Below are 14,265 nucleotides of genomic sequence, written 5' to 3'. Positions count from 1 at the left end.
ACACTTGAATTACTCAGCATGGTCTATCTACTTGGCATTTGAGTGACTTATCACATGAGTAACTCAGCACAATCTTGTATTTACATATTATACTCGGCATGTATTACTAGTTTGACATAAACTAAGTAGATGTCTTATGTGTGTTGACACTCAATTGTCAAAACCAACCTGAGATGAGTAGTTTATCCTTTGAAAGTCAGCCATGATATTATTTTTGTATTGATTTTAAGATGTTATCATATTTCTACTAAAGATAAAGTGAGATTTACACTCATCATATCTTTGTAGAATATTCTTAAAAGAAAATTATAGTTTAATAGTTTTTTCTGTTCAAAATGGTTTCAACAGAAAGCACTACCTTATTTAGTTAGAATATTTGGATTTTATGTTGGAAAATCTTTGAGTTAATGGATCTGCATTAATGGATATTTTTAGTTGTACACTTCATATCAATGTCTTTTTGGTTAATTGTCTTAATGTCAAATATAATTATCCAAAGAATGCTTTTGTTTGTATGTTGGTTATCATACACTAGATTTGATTCTAATGTACTTTTATATAGCAATCATATTTTGCAGTTAGACAGATTTGAGTCATCTTCTCTATATTCATCTCTACAAGTTGAACCTGCCCAATTAGAGGTATTTAAGCACTCCCTTACTTGGAAGGAGGATACTATAAAATATATATGAAGATAGTAGAAGATTTATCTTAAGATTAATTTTCTGTTCAAGTGATAATTTGAATATTTCTGGCTAGTATTTTATAGGTGAGTTCTTCATTTGGTCTTTTCTATTGAAGTTTTGATTATCATGTATTCCAAGCATGGACATGGTCATTTTGTTTTTTTCCATTTTGCTTCACAAACTAAAAATTTTATTGGCATAAATTTATAGAATTATGTAAGGATGTTGCATTATATATTCACACCATAGACAAAATTTTCTTTTTAGTTTCATTCTTGGAAGTCTAGTCATTGAATAAAGCTTTAGACATGTAGTCACATCTATATCAATCTATCTCATCCATCATGGGAAGGAGAGAATGAAAAAATAGTAAAGGATATTTATGTAGAGTTTTCAGTATAGTGAGATAGAGATCTTACTATTTTCCAATTTGCTTCATGAACTTCAAATTTTATTCACTTAAATTTATAAAATTATGTGAGGATGGTACATTATAGATTGACCATGTAGAAAAAATTGTCTTTTGGGAATCTAGTCTTCAATAAAAAGCTTAGAGATGGAGTCTCATCTTTAAACATTAATCTGATCCAACTTAGAAAGTGAATAATGAAAATATACTAAGGATATTTATGCAAAAATTTTATAGAACAGTGAAAACGAGATCTTTCTTATAACTATTTTTATTAGAAAATGCCAAGTAGAATGCATAGTTTTGGAAACATTTTATTTTTGATTTACTCATAGTTAAATGCTACAGGTCATCTTATAGAGAAAAGAAAATATACATCCATAGTCAACACACACAACATGGCATATCCTATATTCTAATGAAACTTTTTTATCTCTTTTCTATGTAAATGTTATGACCTATTCATTTTGAGTAAACTTCAAAAGTAATTGTTCCAGTGCTGAAGTTCTTGTTAGATAAAATGTATAATTTTCATACAGTGGTGTTCAGTTTAGGATACTTTTCTTCTTCAACCTATGCATTGTACTGTACTTTGAAAATCAACTATCATGAATATGAAATTCCTTTGTTACTTTGATTATATAATATATCATTATTCACAGTTGACAAAATTTTTGTCAACTTTGGCAATATCAAGAGTGCATAATGAGGCATGTTACACTTCAATAGTTATGCTTTTTCTTACAGTCTTGGATGCTTTCTTTTCAAAGAATGCATGTCCATGTTATATTTTTATGTTATTCTTTCTCTTATATTCATACATGCTTCAATACATTGTTGTCCATAAATTACAAATTCCTGATATTCTCTTAGAATTTAGCAGTTCAAAAGTCCACCAATTAGAGTGCTAATAGTAGGCTATTTTTGACAAATTTTAGTTCAATTCCAATTTTCCATGAGGATCTTAATTTTTTCTTTATTATCTATACTATTATTATTGAATCCTTGTTATAAGTTTTTTTTTAGAGTAAGCAACAAATTTAAGATGATTGAATTTTTTGAGTGACATATAACATGAATATGTTTGTATGCACAAGCAAGACTTGAAGAGGTTGAGTATAGACTTAGTATTACCAGGAATCCAATGGTTGGTAGTAAATCAGTACCCTTGGCACCATCCATGCATAAGAAGTCTAACAATGTTGACAGGATACAAGATACAAGCACATTAACATAGATAAATATGCACACTTATGCTCTACCAATTCTAGTTGGTGGTGGAAGTGGGAATACAATTGGTGGAGGAGGTAAATTTGTAGTGGGATTAGGGGCAACATGTGGAACTAAGACTTTTGGCTCTTTTTATCATACATCTCCATTATCAAAATCCAATAATCAATATATAGGATCAGGAAAGAATGAGTTGAATCTTGTTGAATCAACTAAAAACCTTCATACTATGCACATATTGGGTCAAAATGTCATATCAAGAGGTCTAGCACTTTTGGAAAAACCAAAAATAGGCATTTGAGCAAACACATTGCTTGTGCTAGCTTCAGTTGAAAGGATACCTATGGTAAGGTTTGACATTCCAGATGCTTCTGATTCTAAGAGAATCAAATGACATGTTGTTTTAGGTCCATTGACACACAAGTTGTGGTCTAATCAGTCAAGTATACTTGGCAGTGGCCCATTGACATCTAAGTGTATAGAATCTTCATTCAAATCTAGCCCTATCCTGCATTCCTCAATATCTTGTCATGATAGTACATCAAAATTTTCTCCCAATGTCTCACCACCTAGTCTATCTCCATCCCACAAAAACACACTATATGTGCTTCCCAAGCCACCTATTGATTTAGAAAAGCTTTAAGGTCTTCTAATATATCTAATATAACTCATTTAGCACATTTTTTGGGTAAGAAGAGTAAGGAGAATTGAATTGTACAAAATATTGGATCAAGAATCCCAAAGCCTACATCTCCATTGCCTCCACCTCCTCCTAGTCTTGCAACTCATAGTCTGTCTATACCACCCAGTGGTCAAAAGGGTCAATTTTTGTAGATACCAAAGAGTATAGAAGTCTTAGAAACTATAAAACTCCTTGAGGAATCTCTTTCACCACCATTGATGCCCATCCCCTTTCCTAGCACTAGAGAAAAAAAAATCAAGTGCAAATATTTCTAGCACATCTAAAGAATCATCAAAAGTGAGTATGCTTTATAAGAATATATATTTAGTTTTCTTTTTCCTTCAAATTTTCCAATTAAATCATATAAATCATAGTGTGTGACCATGCATTTATAATCTTTTAGATCTTAGAGTATTACGTAAATGGTGAAGTATATAGTTTACATGTAAGTATTCATACAAAGATTGAAGAAGTATGATATGTTTGCTTTGATGAGATAATTAGAGTTTTTGTCTAACGTTCATGATATCATTGAATCTTGAACAATCAACCCTAAAGAATTTTAATCATAAGCACTCTGATAATTCAAATTTGAGTTTAAGTATGAATATTTTGTTAGTTTGAAGAGGCAAAAAGCTGAATTATAGAGAAATTTATAAGGTTTATAGAGTTGGAGCAGTCCTTTGAGTATTCAGGGTAGCGTTGAAGAGTCCAAGGTATTGTTAATATCTTGTAAATACTTTTAAAACTATTTCATGTTTAAGAAATTTAGAGACATAAAAGGAATGTTAGGATCATAGTTTGAAAATAAGTCCAGTCCTTGCAGAACTCGAGATCCTCCTCACTAGGCGAGTCACACAATAACTTGCTGACAAATTTCTGTAAAATTGACATCAACATTTTCCTAAAAAGCTTGCAAGTAAATACCAAAAAAATTTAAAATTAGGAATTTTCCTCCAAAAATTGATTCAAATTCATCTAGTTTAGTTTTCTTTCTTATGGTTAAAAATTATACTTTAGTTATGATTGAACATTATATTTTTTAAGTTTTATAGTGTGAATAGCATGGGAACCTTCCACGGTCTAGAGTGCTAAAAAGAAACTTTTAGAAACATGTAATGTCATACACATTTTGACACTCTATATATACATTGTGACACTCTATATAGATAGTGTGACACTCAATAAATGGATTCAAGATGATAGATAATATGGTTATTGTTGAATGTGAAGTCTAAGAGTCATCTAAACAATCATCCCTGGTAATAATTACCTCCTTGTGATCTGCCCCCTTTTTTGTTTATGAAAGTGTCTCCCAATGAAGTTTCATGATTCTTCCTCTTCATGTCCTTAGTAAGAAGAATTTCAACATCATCAAATCTTAATATAGTTTCTTTCTTTCCAACTTGTTGTAGCCATAACTATGCATCCTTGTAATTATTTTATACTTTAGGTAGACAGGAAGGTAAGTAAAACAATTGAAGAACTTTAGTAGTTGTCCTATATCCTCACTTTTCATAATATGACCAATCTCTTTTTGTAGGTAATGGGATGAAGCCTAGTTTATTCATTATTTTATTATTTATTGAAATTAATTATTATTATGTGTTAAGTTCAAGAAGACTCAAACCCAACACTCCCATATGAGAGGCGAACTATTTACCATTGATGGATGTTATCTAGATAAAACAAATATCAGCTATATAAACCTTATATCTAGAGTAATTTAGATAATGGAGATAAATTTATATAAATAATTATATCTATTATGTCAATTTTAGTAATATCAATAATGCTCTTAGAATAAAATAATCAAATTTAGGATGGCAAGAAGTTCAATATGTTTTTGATTCATCTCTTTATAGATTGAATGAGTTGCAAATGCAATATTTGATTTGGTGACATAGATATTTGGATATGTTTGTGAATCAATCCTATATGGATTGGATGAGTACAATTTTTGATCCAAATGGTAATCCTAATATGATGGCTGATATGAAGAGAAGTCTTTTATAACTTTAGAATGTATGAATGGGTAAATGAAATATTAATGCAATTGATATTTATAGCAATCTCTTTATGAATCTGCAACTATAATTATCACCATCTCTAATTATTGTCTATCTTGTTTATGTGATGATCCTTTTATGATCCTATCTCTATTTGAGTCTAGATGTACATGCATTTCTTTATCCAGATAATTGTGGATCAATATGACCCTTCTTGGCTATGACAAGGCTCCTTAAGGGCTTGATTATGGTGTGTAAATATGAATAGATGTGATTGAAGTCCTTTGAGAAGTAATTTATTCTTCTTTAATATGTTTTGAGGAGCCATGATGGTAGAAGTCACATCTAACCATTTTGCCTCACGCAAAAAATCATACTTCTTCATGTAAGTTAATCAAACTTGCTAATTTGGTTAACTAATTATATTTCCCTCAACCACAATCATGGATGCTTTCCTTAATATATGGACTATTCTTATTTGTTATAAACAAATCACATCTATGGATTATCTTTTCTCCTTACACAATATTTCCATTATTATCATATTCATTATGTATCTCATCTTGATAAGTTGGGTGGCCACTTTTATCATTTTGCTCAGTCCATCCAATTATAGACTATTGATTCCTCAATTGTCTAATGATCAATTGAACTTGCCCTGACTTGTGTATTAACTAAAAGCTTGACATATATCAAATTAGATATATAATTGGTATACATATATACAAATATGCATACAAGTCTGTTGAGAATCTCTATTGTATTATCTATTGATTCATATCAAGTTGATGACATTTGTTATAGTTTAACATGTAGATTAGTTATCAGGTTTAGGATCACTGTCGATATTCTAAGTATCAAGCTTTCATATGGATGATTACTAATCATTAGGTTGTGCATATTTACCTTTCATATAACTTCTTGTGCATAGTTGCTAAGTTTTCTTATTTACCTTTCATATAACTTCTTGTGCATATTTACCTTTTATATAACTTGTTATGCATAGTTATCAAGTTTACCTTTCATATTACTTGCTATGCATAGTTGCCAAATTTTCTTACACTATTTAATATCTATTTCTCATCCCATAGCTTCTATATTTCTAGCTCACACACCATTGAATTTCTCCAAGGGTGAAGCTCGTTTGAGGTAAGTCAACCATATGCTTGTACTCATTTTGATCTTCAGTTTTATCTTGAGATGCTTTATGCATTGCCACCATGATGGAAACCTTCTCTACAAATGAAAGAGTTTATTAAAACCTATCAAAAACTAAAACAAGAAATGGGTATTATTTTTTGTAGAAAATAGATGCATTGCAAAATCTATTGAAATTGGGGATGGATATAGAGTCATGTTTAAGAAAAACCAGCAAAGAAGAAAGTGCAAGGCTCAAAGAAGCAGCCAACAACTTATTTCCTCCTAGGGTTATACATGTAATAGTTAAAGAGGATGCAATACTACCCCTAATTGGACATTGAAGAATTTCCTAGTCCATAGCCCTTAAATCAACAATGCTGACCAAGTTGAGATTAGAAACCTTACTCAACATGCTTTCACTTATTTTTTCCACTTCGACTTCTACATCAACACTCACATAGGGAATGGGAGCTCACAATAAAGATGAAGACCATCGATTTATGGTGTAAGTTAATTAGTGATGAAGTAGACAATGAAGAAATGCCCTCTCCATAGCCCTTACAACCACAATGTTGACCTCGTGGAGATTACAAACCTTATATTAATTGGTGGCTTTGACCTCAAAAAATTTGGTTGCATCTGCATCACTCACTTAATTGATGGTGCCCTATGCATAAATGTCCATTTGTTCCATGCTATATCAAGAAAATGTTTCTTGTCCAAGCCATTTAATTTGCAACCTCTTAAATCTATGCAAAGATAAAGTTGGAGCAGGAGAATTTTTCTTCTCAAAGGTGTCCTTTGAATGTAAAGCGTCCATTCCATTATCTGTTGAACTAGATGTCTTTTTTTTTGAATACATAATGGAACGTGTTGGTGTTTTAAAATGAACCAAAACTACTAAGCAACAAAATTCTTAATACCAAGATAATAGTACTCATACAATCTAAAGACTAGCCAATTCTTGTTAACAATTGCATGTGCAAAGCATTTGGGCCCAACTTCAACAAAACCAAGAGTGATTTTCTACTCTTTTGGCTTTGCAAAATCAGGGTGGGTATACCCAGGGATGATTCAAGACTGGGAAAAATGTATGAGGATTATTTTTAGTTTCATTTTGATTCTCATCTCAAATCCTCAAATACATACACAATTCTTGATCACTTTATAAACACGTCCCATATAATAGACATGGCCAAAAATTCTTCTATAGATCTGCAGATTGTCCCAATCAATAGTGGCTAACTAAAGCTAAAACATTCCATGTAGACAAGTACTAGCTAGCCCTGATGATCTATAGGAAACAAAAGTAAAATTGATTTAATTATATATTTTTGATAACCATTTGTGACATATTCCTCTTTCAGCTAGGTCAAATTTGATTAGTGCCTAATTTGTTGGGGCATAGAGTCTATTACAAATTTCTAGATCTAATTTTTTTCCTTACAAAAAATTTAATCAGCAATTCTTCTGAGAATTTATCATTTAAAACCCTTTCCACTACAAGAGCAACCTTATCACATTCACCTAAGCTTTTACTTAATCCATTGAATTAACAGTAGTGATAAATTGATATACAACCTAACTAGATTTCTTTCAATTGCACAAGCCTTTACTTATACAATATCAAGATAACCAAGTAATTAAAAGGAGACAGGATTCAGAAAGAACTGATATGGGGACAGTTTACAATGTGTATTCATTTTCTTTGAAAATTGTATACCATTTACAATAGACTCAGAATGTCCTTCAGAAAGAAACGCAACTCATTCTATATTCATGTATTCTCAAAGAATTGACAGAGAAAATACATCATAAAATTTGGACCAAAGACAAACTAAGCATATCACTTAGCGAAATAGAATTCGGACCCTCCTTTAGCCTTGGAATCTCACTTAAATAGTGTGTGATGCAACAAGCTTTAGGCTAAGAGAAAGTGACAGGTGTCTTTTATAGGAAACATTTGCATACACTTATCATAAGATGACAAAAATGTGAGTAACAAAAAAAGTTTTACATCGAACATTCCTTTTTTGGGCCCTTTCTGTTACATCCTTTGGAATTGGTATAATGATTTGATTCTTTTATCTATCTGCTTCCTCAAAATAAGTTACCATGAGGCTTGAAAGTAACGTGTGTCCTTCATTTATCTATAAGTTTAATTTAACTTGGTGATTTTCTTTATCTTTTTCATTGACTGTTAAAGTAACAGTTAGATTTGCATGATCTTTTGCCTTGTCATCTTCTGACATCTGCTCTATAGACATGAATTTTCCCTTCCACTTATTATAGACAACATCATCTAGCCAATGAAAAATCAGAACTTCTCTTTGTATAGTTAAAAGGAAATTTGCAATTGTCTCCATATTAACCAATTCTTGTCGGATAGAGTTGTAAAATATCTACACTTTAACCAACTCCTCATTTTTTATTGCCCATAACAGATGGCCAGCTTCATTTATAACCCTATTTATTCTCTCACAAAAAGCTTCATCTAGCTCCTTCCATTCTTCCTTTCCTTTTATTTTATCAATTGACTTTAGAGTACAAGGGAATAAATCAATTTTTTCTGCAAAATACTTGGAAATGCAATTGGTTAATCTTCTATAGAAATAATCTTGTTTATCATCAAAATCCTACAACTTATTTATTAATTCAAATATTCCTTCTATTTGATGATATGTTAAATGAATAATAGATATACACATAGCAGTGAAATCTAAGCTTCTCTCTATCCACTTCTGTACAATGGGTCTGAATATATCTTCATTTTTCTTTAATTCATCCCTGATTGCTGAAATCTTTGACAATTGATCAAAGAATGTGGGTCACTCTATTCTTTCTATTAAATACATAATACCATGCGTCAGTTTTTCTTCATGCTGATTGTTAAGCTCTACATGCATGGCATACAACTTATTCTTCTCTTCTTGAAAATCACCTGCAATATGGAACTAAGGTCTTTCTGGAGTATCAGGTATCTCAACTATTGGAGTAGACTTGAAGGGTTCAATAGGTGGCCTTGGGGGGTAGGCAATCCTAAGTTTACTAGTTTCTCCCATTTTTCTTTTCCCCAATACCTTCTCCATTTGAGACACTTTGTTTTCCAGTGACTGTATCTGTATATCCCTTTCCTCATATGCTTTCAAAACTTCTTCAAACCTAGCATTGAGTTGGGTAAATCTATCTTCTTGCTAGCCAGATACAACACCACCAAATTTTAGCACTTCTGAGGCCATTCCCATTATTTTCTTACTACTCACTTCACCAGCCCTGTGTACTGTCAATGTACCAGTATGCTCTATAGTGGGAAACTCATGCATCCTGGTATTTTCCCTCTTTTCCATGAACCATATTACAAGGGCTTGGTGGTCATCACTAAATTTGACTCCTCTATGAGCCTGTAATATTTTTTCATTAATTTTTAGTTGAACATCCTTTTGCTTCCTTACTAAATCAAAAAGAATAGAATTTGCTATATCCCATTCTAGTAGAAGGATGACTCCTGACTATCTAACTATTTGCCTCCTAGCTTTAGGAGTAAACTGGGCAAAATCATTCAAAAATTTTGATTTCACCTCTCCCTTAATAACTTAGTCAGGTTTATCTACTTGCTCAGCCTTGATTTTCTCACAGGCTTTCTCAAAATTTCCCATATTTAATCTCCACAAAAACTTAGCAAAAGCCCTAGATCTTACAAAATTTTCATCATTAATAAATCTTTCAGAAGCCTAGGCAACTATTAGGTCAATTTCCTTACCTTGGTAATCAACGATTGTTAGGTCCAAGGAAGGTGTAGGAGGTTCTTGTGGCTCTCCAATATCTAGGTCTGTAGAAGTGACAATCACATCCCCTTCTCCACCCATTTTTCTAAGCTATTCCCTTATAGATTCTTCATCATCTATCTAGATTGGGGATTGGCTTGGAGAGTATTGTTCCTTTTGAGAAGAAGAAGACCCTTGCTTTAATTTTTTCCTTTTTGGAGAGCTGGCTGTAGATGGACTTCTTGACCTTGGCTTCTGATGAGGTGGTGCTTATTGCACATTTTTAATCATGACATAACCTACCCTTTTTTGCAATGTATATTGGCCAGGACCTACCACATTTCTACTGCTTATTCTTCTTTGTACTTTTGTAGCCTTGTTTGGATGTGTCTCAACATACATAGCTTTCTTTTCATTCATGGTTTGAATTATTTATTAATGCTTTAATTTTCACTCCCCATTATTTCTTATCTTTCAATGGGTCATACTGGAGTTCAAAAGGAATAATGAATTCTAGGGTCTTACAAAAAACTATCCATTTCTCTTTCCTCAATTCTTCTTCCTGCAATGTGAAGATATTTCTGACTATATATTCTGGATAGTAAACTTTATGTACCATATGAGAAGCTCTCACCCTTTCTTTTAAAAGGTCATATAATCCTTCAGGGTCAATGAATCTAACGTGAGACTCTACCATGTTATATCTATCCAAAAACAAATTCAGGTGCTTCCACCCTTTTCTGACAAAGACAAAATCATGTACTATAGTAACAATTGGAAAGAAAGTTCCCTTATTAATCAAGTCCCTCTCATCTATAGTGCCTATCTACCACAAGAGCTCAGCAATCCCTATCTTCAAGGGCACATGAAAAGGAAACACATGTGGCTTTCCTACAAAACCATATACCCTTATCATAGTTGAAACATTATAAGGGATTATATTCCCCCAATTATGACTAACCAAAAATCCTTGTGCATGGTCTTTAGGTCTAACCAATTCCAACAATGCTTGTGGAATCCTGGGGCTATCACCTCTCAAAAGAAATCCCAGCCTAGATGCGAAATATCTGTCAAATCTTACATAACTAGCATCTGTGGCTTCTGAATTCATATCCACACTCCACAACTACACTGGATTCCTCTCTCCATCCTTGGTTGTTTCCAACTCCATACCCTTGGAGAAGAAAGTGTATCCCTTGTATAAGCATACATCCATCAACAATGAATACCAATAGAATGGTTTGTTCAATTTTCCCTTTGCTATTCCAACCAAACCATTGTGAATTTCTTTTGCTAGAAAAGTGCCAAAATCCAAAATGGTACTCATTCCAAATTGAAGGGTTTGAGCAATTATAAGGACAATAGAACCTGGAATTTGATCACCTTCATCTATCCCAAAACTCTTGCAAATAAAAAAATATAGTGCTTGAGCTCTCAAGTTGAAATGTCTTCTCAACAATGGCTCTAGGGTACTAGCCATAATCATAGGCACAATGCCAATTTTAGCAGCATGCTCTTGTAGTGGCCTTGTTCTTAGGTAAATTCATTGTGCATTATATCTGGCTTGTAAATCATCCATATCAATGATTTCATGCACATTGTGGTTAATGTTAAAGTTGAAAACCTCACTGCATAGATTAGGGAAAACCCTAAAAAGATTGACTCCAGAATTATTTTTTACCCATCCCGTAATAGGATCATATTTCTTTGTTAGGTCCATCAATAAATCACTATCAAAGAAAACTGTGGGGACTGTTAATTTACCAATATCAAACTCCCAAACATTTATCATAGGAGTGTCCAATTTTCGCTCTGAAAACCATTTCTTAAATAAATCTAGACCTCCCATGGAAACCTAGGCATCTCTTACCCAATTAGCTTTGTCATAAAAACCTTCTGCTACAACTTCTCTGGGATGTTTCAGAATGAGTTCCCTCCCCTTAATTATTTCATCACTAATAAAGGGAATTTTTCAAGAAAGTCATCATGCACAGAACATTTCAAATAATTTGTTTGCCCAGTAAACTCTTTTCGGGGAGGCATTTTGAATGAACCCTAGGAATTTCACAATAGAAGATACTTTAAAATTACTTAGAAAATCATAGAGTACTTACCCACCAGAATTCACACTTTTACACTATGTGATATCTTTTGCAATTTTACTAGAGTGTTAACCAAGAATTTTCATGTCCTGGCTTTGAAAATTTTGTATGCCATGATGTTCTCTCTGCACTTTGGTGGTTCATTAATGATGAAATCATGGGCTCTTCTCATACATTAAAATTGCATGCACAAGGTTTGAATCACATTTTCTCTCAGTAATCATTGCCCGCGATTTGCACCCAAGTTTGAATCTCGTTTGTAGATTTTACTAGATTAGATGGTTCTAATTTAAAAAGTAACAAGCTTTATGGCTTTTAAAATAATGTTATGTGTCAAAAATCTTCTTCCCCACATTATTTAAATTCCTTGCATCTTAGAATTGTGGGGAAGCTTCATTCATTGATCAAGACAAGATCAATGATCAGATTAATCCACTTTCTAATAAAAACCAGTCATTTGTACTAACCAATAAGAAACTACCATATGAGCTCATGTCATCTGACATTGCATCAATAGAGGTAATTGTTAACATAATGATTAAGAAATTTGTATGCTAAGCACAATCACATAGATTTAAACAAAATTATAATGACCTCATGCTTAGGCAAGCCCTCCCTTAGGAAAAAAAAAAATCATTGAAAGCATTTTTCTGAAAATATTTTGAGGGTATTCTAAAACTAGGGCAATCTAATGATTTGAAAAATACAAGGAACAAAACCCTAATTTTCAAAATTTCAAGACTTAAATGATTTTTTAGAAGATTTTACCTTATCCTTTGCATAGTGAAAAATTAGGCCAACAATGGCTCTTTCTGGGGATGATAGACTACCTGAGTCTATGCAAGAATTTAGAATCTCCGGGAGAGCAGACCACATATTTGGTAAAAAAAAAACAACTTCTTCAGAGAACACTGAGCAACACGTAGAAACAAGGAACCAGACTACACAAGGATATTTATAAAGATTTATAGAATATACAGAATGTACAAAACACTAGGAAACCCTAAAATTACTACTCATGGAGAAAATAAGTATCTTTCAAGAAAATAACCTCTTCAAGAACTGTCCATGAATTGGCAATTCAAGAATATTGTCCAATACATCTTTGAGTATATAAGAATCCTCACCCTAAGAATTTTCAATTAGATATGGGCCTAAATAGATAGGATCAAATTTTCCATGTTTTTCTTTATCCTCAATACTGGCATTCCACATTAATAATAGATCTCCATCTTCAAACTTTCTACTTACCGTTCTTTTATCATAGAGTGTCTTAACTTGTAGTTGCAACTTTTGGTTCTTAAGAGATGCTTCTCTTCTGGTATCTATCAATCCTACCAATTCATCCATGCTTTCTTGCATTTCATTTGTAGTATCTTCATCATACAACTAAATGTAATTGTAGAGTCCCATCAAGTTGTTCTGAGGCATTCTAGCTTGAATTCCATACACCAAAACAAATGGAGCTACACCAATGGCTTTTTTCACAGTTACCCTATCAGCCCATATTGCTAATTGTAACTTGGAATCCCATGCCTTTTTTTTATCATCCAAGGTTCTCTTAATAACTTTCAACAAGCTCGTATTTGTGGATTCAACTTTTCCATTCCCTTGTGGATGATAAGGAGAAGATGATGACCTTGTTATTCTATATTTATCACAAAATTTAGTAAATTCCCCAGACCTAAAGCACATAGCATTATCTGTTACAATTTTTTTGAGGACAACCAAATCTAGAGATAATATTATTCAGTAGGAAATTATTGACAACTTTACTTGTTGCATTTCTTGTGGGGATAGCCTCTACCCACTTTGTAAAGTAATCAGTAGCCACTAGAATCCAAGAGTAGCTAGTGCTAGACTTGGGGAAAATCTCTCCTATGAAATCTAGACCCCACTGTTGAAAGGGTTCTTGAAACTCCATCATGCATTTTCGTCAAGACCTCTTTTGCCTTTTCTTGATCAACACATTTCAATGATACTCCCTCAAAATTTCTCCACCATAGGTTGCCTTGGACAATTATATACCTGATGGTTTGCAATTTAGTACTCCTCTTTTCATTTTTAGGTAGATGAGGGGGAGCTTCCATGTGTCGTAGGTAATATATAACATTGGTGTACTAATCACAATGATCCATGTCACATAAGTCAGATATGAGGTTATCAACTGCCACATTTATTTGATTTGCATCCAAATTAGATTCAGGCATGAGTTTAGCCAAACCTTGACCTCTTACCAACTT

The 14,265-nt window shown here is 32.6% G+C and overlaps 1 pseudogene; it reads left to right on the top strand.

Annotated features, from left to right (window-relative positions):
- LOC149580211 (uncharacterized) overlaps positions 1-14,265 on the top strand; it is a 198,958-nt pseudogene that overhangs the window by 33,003 nt on the left and 151,690 nt on the right.

Source organism: Cupressus sempervirens, chromosome 1, assembly GCF_028749045.1.
Source record: "Cupressus sempervirens isolate cs-2001-9-10 chromosome 1, ASM2874904v1, whole genome shotgun sequence".
NCBI classification, from domain to species: domain Eukaryota; kingdom Viridiplantae; phylum Streptophyta; class Pinopsida; order Cupressales; family Cupressaceae; genus Cupressus; species Cupressus sempervirens.
Note: the sequence above shows the minus strand (reverse complement) of the source record. Positions and strands in the feature narration are given on the sequence as shown.